This window comes from Carassius gibelio, chromosome A16, assembly GCF_023724105.1.
Source record: "Carassius gibelio isolate Cgi1373 ecotype wild population from Czech Republic chromosome A16, carGib1.2-hapl.c, whole genome shotgun sequence".
Lineage (NCBI taxonomy): Eukaryota > Metazoa > Chordata > Actinopteri > Cypriniformes > Cyprinidae > Carassius > Carassius gibelio.
In genome coordinates, this window is record NC_068386.1 from 29,700,960 (window position 1) to 29,709,885 (window position 8,926).

General features: G+C 35.8%; 1 protein-coding gene across 5 annotated transcripts in view; it reads left to right on the plus strand.

Annotated features, from left to right (window-relative positions):
* The window catches only part of enpp2 (ectonucleotide pyrophosphatase/phosphodiesterase 2), a 103,059-nt gene that overhangs the window by 44,930 nt on the left and 49,203 nt on the right, over positions 1-8,926 (plus strand). The window lies entirely within an intron of this gene.

Below are 8,926 nucleotides of genomic sequence, written 5' to 3' on the forward strand. Positions count from 1 at the left end.
CGCTGTGACCAAAATGATGTGGCGTGGTCAATGTGATGTGACAATGTCACATATTAAGTTTTGTGTAAATATCTCCAACCTTTGCAGAGATACAGCCTCAGATGCAGTTTGGCATCTTTCCAGCAAATTCGTTGGTACGCTAATTGAAAACGGTTACGTGTATCGACACAAATTCCATAACTTTTTGCCAGCATGGTCTGAAGATGATCCAAATCAAATTTGGTGAAAATCTGAGCAACGGTCTAGGAGGAGTTCGAAAAAGTAGGTTTTCAACATGAATCAAAATGGCGGACAGGAAATTTTGCCAAAATTGACAAATGGGGTATCGGTGTTCTCGGCATGACCCAAGGAATCTATCAACATCAGTTTTGTTACAATAGGCTAATGTATGCAAAAGTTATTAGCATTTTTCGAAAAATCGTTATAACTATTGACCACAAGGTGGCGCTGCCCCCAATTTTTTTGTGTACATTCAGGGCATGGAGCCGGACATTTTTGTAATTATTTGCGAAACGATACGGAACTTCATTCTTAAGATACAGCAATTTACAACTAAATTCAAAATGGCCGACGCCCAAAATGGCCGAATTGGGAAAATTCGGTATCATTCGACTCGGAATGATGCACTGAATCTAAAGACACCACTTTTGTGATTTTTGGCAAAACCGTTCAGAAGTTATGAGCAAAAACATGCATTTTTCATATCTCCTGACCACTAGGGGGCACAGCGCCGAAACACTGCAGGTAGTCCCAGGGAATGGTTGTTATAAGACCCACCAAGATTGGTCTCAATAAGCCAAACCGTTGCGGAGATATAGCCTCACGTTCACGTTTGCGTTCTTTTCGAAGAATTCGTTCATGAGCTATTCGGAAACGGTTTGAGAAATCAACTTGAATTCCATAACTTTTTGCCAGCATGGTCTGAAGATTGTCTGATTCAATTTTCGTGACAATCGGTGCAACGGCCTAGGACGAGTTCGAAAAAGTAGGTTTTACGAACAATTGACGATAGCGAAAAAACTAAGCCTTGCGATTTTTGAATTTCGGTGTCCATTCGACTCGGCATGAGCCAAGGAATCACAGGAAAAAAGAATTTTCATTTTGTGGCTTACGGTTCAAGAGTTATTAGCATCAAGTTTTTGAAAGTTTAGACAATTGGTGGCGCTAGAGAGTTTGAGTTAGAGACTTCAAATTTGCTACGGTTAATGTTCAGACAGTCCTCTATTAGTGTGCCAAATTATACAACTTTCCCGCAATCGGTTCTATGGGCTTGGGGTGGAAGAAGAAGAGGAAGAAATATAGCTGCAAGCAGCAATTACGGGGCCAAGCACTCCAACGGCAAATGTAGTAGCTAAGCATCGCATAAAGCATCACACCAAATACATTAATGAGCAATAACAGCAATTTTGGAATTATTGTATTTGAAATGGCAAAAAAAAAAAAAAACACCAATACCACCTCTAGTAGCATGATTACTTGGTTTATCAAGCTTGACCAATAGGTGACACTGTTATAAAATCAATTTGGTGTACTCTGTGTGACATTTCAATGACACACACAAAGTTTGGTGTCAATATGCCAAAGCATTCCAGGGATACAGCCTCAAGTGTCATTTTCTCATTGTGCCTCAAATTCGTCGATGTGGTATGCGAAAACGGTTTTGTCTATCGACTCAAAATCCATAACTTTGAATCAGTATAGTCTGAAGATCATTTGATTCGAATTTGGTGAAAATCGGACATACGGTTGATCAGGAGTTCGAAAAAGTATGTTTTCAACATAAATCAAAATGGCGGACCGGAAGTTCAGCTTACCGTGGTATATTTGGTATCTATGTTATCGGCATAAGCCAGGGAATATTTTGAGCCCAGTTTCCTTCAAATAGGCTAATGCATTAAAAAGTTATTAGCATTTTAAAAAGTGTAATTACTCATGGTTAATGAATGGTTTATTACTCTTGACCAATAGGTGGCGCTGTTACCAAATTTATGTGGCATGGTCAGTGTGAGGTGGCGATGACACATACAAAGTTTGGTGCAAATATGTCAAAGTGTTGCAGAGATACAGCCTCAAATGCATTTTGGCACCCTTCCAGCAAATTCGTTGATGCGCTAAATGAGAACCGTTACGTATATCGACACAAAATCCATAACTTTTTGCCAGCATGGTCTGAAGATGATTCACGTCAAATTTGGTGAAAATTGGGCTAACGGTCTAGGAGGAGTTCGAAAAAGTAGGTTTTCAACATTAAGCAAAATGGCGGACAGGAAGTAAGGCCAATTTTCACATTATTGGTATCAATACTCTCGGCATGACCCACAGAATATAGCGAGACCATTTTAATTTTAATAGACTAATTTATTCAAAAGTTATTAGCATTTATGTGATATTTCATTATAACTATTGGCCACAAGGTGGCGCTGCCACCAAACTTTTTGAGTACCTTCAGGGCATGGAGCCGAATATTTTTGTAATTATTTGCGAAACGATACGATGCTGCGTTCAAAAAATACAGCATTTTAAATCATAATTCAAAATGGCCGACGCCTAAAATGGCCGACACAGGAAAATTTTTTTTTTTTTTTTTTTTTTTTTTTTTTTTTATTGTTTCTTTTCTTATCACAATAAACAATGCAAATATCTCACAAAAAAAGAAAAAATAAAGAATATTACAATCCTCAAAATGTACAATATAAATCTTATTGTATCATAAACTAAGAATCACACCTCCAGCAAATCATCTGAGAAAACATTTTCTGCTTTTCACATGACAAGGGAGAACAAACTATATTGAAAAACAAAAACAATAAAAAATAAGCTAAAACAAAATAAATAAAATAAGACAAACAATATAAAAAGGACTCAGCATATCTGAAGTGTTATTAAATGTTTATGCAATTTTTTAGCATGGGCATTCACAACCTTTATGAGACAGTTTTGGAACAGCAAAAGTTCATTTTTAAGTGCAGACCATGTGGGGGAGGACTTAGCAAATCGACATTTATGTATATCGTCGCTGTCCTATGAAAACCACGTATGTCCATTTTGCCGATTTTGAGATTTTTTGACGGATTGAATGTCCAGGTTCATTTCCGTATACAGTATGCTTCACATATCTAAATGGCCAATGAAAAGTTGTGAAATCATGTCATCTGATTTTCACGTATATCCATTTGGTGTCAAAGCTGTCAATCACGCCGCGTATCTCCCGCCCTGTGGAAGCATCTCGCCGGTCTCGTAAAGTTTCATCGAAGCTCAGCACTGGATAGCCGAATAACACCGTGAGGTAAAGTAAATAAACATAGCCTGGTGAGACAATGACTTTCCTTCATCGAGGTAAACGTTTCCCCCCTGACGCCAGACGTACGTCTAGGAGTGACAAAATTACGGTAGGACTGTGCAAACAAAGTATCTGTCTAGCATTACCATGTCAGTGTTAGGGGTGTGACGGTTAGTATATAACCGTGAGTTGAACACCGTCATTAGAACTTTATAACCGCCAAAACCGTGTCACTAAAATATTTTTTACAAACATTTTTTATCAAAAATTATTTTCATTTTTTAGATAGGATCATCAGATGCGCAATATATCGGGAGACATGGTTTTTACCACTTAATGAAGTTTTGTAAATCGTCAGACATGATATTTACCACTTCATTAAATTTTGCTTTGTAGAAAACCTTTCTTAAAAACTAATTTAGTTTTGAACAAATTTTATCTTAATTTTAATAGATGTTTCATCAACCAATTGCATGTATTTTAATAAATAAAAAGCAAATATAGCAGACAATGATAACCGTGACATGGAAGCACTGTGAACTAGAGCGCATCTCATTGTAAATGAAATTCAGCGTAGGCCTATGCCTCATACTCTAGCATTAAATGTTTTTGCTGCATCCTTTCCAGAACAGACAATTGCTTTTTTTTTTTTTTGCGGCTCGCATCAGCAAAGCATAGACCGCAAAACAATCAGCGGATGGCGGGCGGGTGCGGCTTTGAAATTTGCTAAAAAAAACTTTGGCTCGGATGATGAGTTTTGTGACAGATCTCCTTAATAAACGGAGGTCTGAAATCTCTGCCCCTTTACCGATCAGAGCGCGCGCTGAAACGGAGTTAACCCGCTATCTCCAAGATCAACCAATTGACTCTACGGCAGATCCACTAGCGTGGTGGCGAGACAATATGAAACAAAATGAAACACGCTATGCCCCCCCCCCCCCCCCCGACGGTTATGTTATGAACCGTCACATTTGACTCACGTCATAACTGTCATCACCAATTCTGAAACCGGCACACCCCTAGTCAGTGTATTGATTCATTGTCACTTCATAGTTTGCAAGAGACATTTAATAAATTTATAATTAATATTAAATAAACTAAGCGTATTTAATAAACTAAGACGTAGGCTATTTAATAAACCGAGCGTATTCATCTGTCAATATGAAACGTGACTTGGCCATTCTAATTAATGATAGGAAGAACGCGTATCGACCACCATTACTGTAAAATATGCACGTATGTCCATTTAAACTCAATTTTGGTCAAATGTGGATTATATCATTACACTGGCAAGAATATGGTTACATGTAAAGATGCCGTACCAAGTATGACAACGCTACATTCAACTGCTTTTGAAATACAGTGTTTTTTTCACTTCCTGAAAAGTAACCGTTTTGGACATACGTGAGTTTCATCGGGCAGCGACGATATAATATTTTGTTGCTATAATTAGATTATTGACCAAAAATTCATCATTTTTATTTTGTAGAATTACACCCATCTGAATGTTTTGATATGAAAAGAAATCTATGTTTATAGATCTGGAGGACAACAGGTTGTGAAGAGATTTCCATAAATTCTGAACCGGTTGACATTCATAAAACAGGTGTTCTGTTGTTTCAACATTAATGTTGCAGATATGACAATTGGCTACCTCAAAATTGAATCTTTTCTTTAAAAATTCATTAGAGGGATATATATTATTTATAGTTTTAAAATGTACTTCCTTAAATTTAGGAGGAATTGGATATTTTAGGAATTTTGTTCTAATTGAAGATATTTCAGATTTGTTATAACCAAGAAAGAATAGAGTGCTTTTTGTTCTACCCGGGTACAAAATGTTAACAAAAGTTTGCTTAAGGAATTTATTATTACATTTTGTATCTACCAGGTCCACATAATCGATTTTAATTTTGTGTAGTCTTGGTGATGCAATGTTTAAAAAATTATTCTTAATTGCTTGAATAAGGACCTTTGGAATGTTCTGTATTACTTTGTTGTAATCCACAATTGAGCAGTTAATATTATATTTAGAATTAAATTCCTCCAATTCAAGAATATTACCATTTTCATCCAATATGTGAACAATTGACCATATTTGCTTTTCCCACCAGTCTTTCAGAAACATAGATTTCCTTCTACACAATATAACTCTGTTGTTCCATAATGGAACATTGTGGGGACTGAAGTTATGTTTAAACATCAGTTTCCACTGTAACAAAATCTGCTGATGAAAAGTTGAAAGTTTTATAGGCAATTTAGATATTTCAAAGTCACATGTTAATAAAAATTTAATACCTCCCACTTTATCAAAGATATATGCCGGTAAGGAGAACCATATCTCTTCACCATTCCTCAAAAAAGATTGGAGCCATTTAATTTTCAATATTCCATTCATAATTTCAAAGTCGATTGCTTTTATACCACCTTCCTCATAATTTTTTAACAGATCCCCTTTTCTTATATAGTGATGTTTATTTTTCCAAATAAAATTAAAATTTATTCTATTAATTTCTTTAATTAACTTTGGAGAAATAGCAAGAGAGTAGGATGGATATATCAGTCTGGAAATAGATTCAATCTTGGTCAACATCGTTCTTCCAAATAATGTTAAATCTCTTTGTAGCCAACTGTTTAGTATTTTTCCACATTTATCAATATTATCTTGGATATTCTTTTTATCACTTGTTTCTGATGATTTGGTAATCCAAATACCTAGATATCTAATGTCATTTTTGACTGGTATATTATATAGTGAGGATTCAGCGCAGTTATGAATGCTCATCAGTTCACATTTACTCAGATTCAGATATGGGCCCGATGCTTGTGAAAACCGCTCTATTACCTTTACAGCCACTGGTATTTGTTCCTTATTTTGTAAAAACAGAGTTGTATCGTCAGCGAGCTGACTTATGAGTAACTTATGGTTGTTTATCTCTAAACCTTTAATATTTGAATTTTTAACCGCAATTGCTAGTAGTTCAGTCACTGCAATGAATAAAAGAGGAGAAATACTACAGCCCTGTCTTATTCCCCGTTCAACCTTAAATCTAGGACATGTACCTTCTGAGAGGGAAACACAGCTATTAATATCTGTATGTAACATAGTGATCATATCAAGAAACTTATTTCCAAAGCCAAAGTGTCTCAGGGTGTTAACAATAAATAAATGTTCCACTGAATCGAATGCTTTATGGAAATCCAAAAAAAAGATAAAACCATCTTCCTTAATTAAATAATTATAATCGATAAGATCCAGGACCAGGCGGATGTTATTATGGATGGATCTTCCTTTAAGAAAACCAGATTGTGTTGGGCTGATTAATTTAGATATACCCGTCTTTAATCTTTCTGCCAAAACTGTTGTTAGAATCTTGTAGTCTGTATTCAACAGTGTAATAGGTCTTAAATTATTTAATATTTTCTTATCTTTTCCAGGTTTTGGAATCAGTTTTATTATTCCTTGTTTCATCGTTTCCATCAGTTCTTTTTGATTAATACATTCATTTATAGCCTGAAACAATAGGTGCTTTAAATCTTCCCAAAAGTGTTTATAGAAGTTAGTTGTAATACCGTCTGCTCCTGGCGAACGATCAGACGCCATTTTTTTTATAGCATAGTCAAACTCTACCATTTTTAGTTCCTCATCACAAACTTCTTTAAAATTTTCATCAATAATAGGAATCAAGTTGTTAATTTTATCAAAAAAAGATGAGGCATCTTGATCTGAGTAGGAAGATTTATAAAGATTCCTATAAAAACTGAAAACTTCTTTTTCAATGTGTTTGGGTTCTGTACATTCCTCTCCATCAACCGTTAGACTACAAATCGAATTATATTCTTGTCTGCGTTTTTCTAATTTGCAGAAGTATGCAGTATTCTTTTCTCCCTCTTCAATCCACCGGGCCCTGGATCTAATATATGCACCTTCAGCTTTATCTATATACATTCTATCCAATTTGGATTGCAAATTACTTATTCTTTCTTTGTCCTCTTCACTCCAATCTGATTTACTATAAAGTGTCATGAGTTCTTTAACCACTATTGCCTCTTGTGCTTTCTTTTCTTTATTCACTTTTTTACCAAACGTTATTGAATGCTTTCTAATACTAAATTTCAGAAATTCCCATTTTAGTATAGATGTGTCTAATGTATTATCATTTTTAATATCAAAAATAATTTTTTTAATGGAACGACAAAACTCTGAGTTTTTTAGTAACTGAGAGTTAAATTTCCAATAATCTTTCGGTTTGTTAATTTTATTACGGTTTCCAATTTTCAGGTTAATAATACAATGATCACTTAAAGGACAGTTAGCAATTTCTGTTTCTGTGACATTATCTGATATTGAGTTTGATATCAACCAATAATCAATACGTGATTTGTTTTGACCATTAGGTTTATGCCAGGTAAACTGTTTCACCGCACTATGTAAACTTCTCCAGATGTCTATCAATTGGTTATTATTAGCAAAAGCTTCCAAAATTGTGTTTCTATGTTCTCTCAATAACTTGGAAGGCCATCTATCCATCCACTCATCAGGAGCTAAATTGAAATCCCCTCCAACAATAATATGATCTGTGGGGAATTTTGCTTTTAGTTCTATGATTACTTCTGATATCTGATGTAACAAATTTTTATTTTTGTTATCGTTGTTATAACCATATATGTTAATTAGAATAACGAGATTAGTATCAATTTCCAAAACACAGGTTACCCAATGTCCCTCCTTGTCTGCTTTTTCACCCAGAATCTTACCAGGGCATCTATTGAAACATATGGCAACTCCAGCCGACCGATTTGTCCCATGACTGAAGAGAATTTTATCTCCCCATTGTTGTGACCAAAACTTAACATCAGATATATCAGAGTGAGTCTCTTGAAGAAAGGTGCAATGAGCTTGTTGCCCTTTACAAAACAAAAAGATAGCTTTTCGCTTAACGGAGTCTTTAAGTCCCCTTGTATTAAAGGAAATAAAAGAAAAGTCAGTATTTAACTGAAATACAGAACACATGAACAAATGAACTTTTTGTGAAGGAAAAAAAAAAAAAAAATGTAGGGAGGTGGAATAAAAACGTTGAGGTAGAAGTCCCATCACCTGATCTGTCCACTACGTATTCATTTAAGCTTTAGTCTCAGCCCCTAACTTAAGTGTCCTCCATAATACGCTTGCCTTCGATGAATCCAAACGGGCCCCTGAAGCCTGCAGCCTTTCCTTCCTTTCTAGCTTGGTCGATTTTGGGCCAGAGAGCCTGTCTGGAACGCCAATCCTCTTGAGTCAGATCTTCAGTAAAGCGAATCCCCTCTTCTTTGCAGATTGGAGAAGTTTTTGTTCGCCTCCATATGTCATCTCTCACTGCTCGTCTCACAAATAAAATGATTATTTGTCGTTGCCGGTTGTCAATCAATCTTCCCACTCTGTGGACAACGTCGACCGCTTCATCCATCTTTACCGCCAGGTCCGGTGCAATCCTACGAAGAAGCTCCACCACCTCCGCTCTTATGTTTTCATTGGCCGTTTCTTTTTTCCCTTTGATGCGCAGGCACCACCGTCTTTTGTATCTGTCATTGTTCAATACCCGACCCCTCATGTCTTCATTTTCTTTAGTCAGTGTCTCCACTTTCTTTTCCAGGTGTTTTATTTTC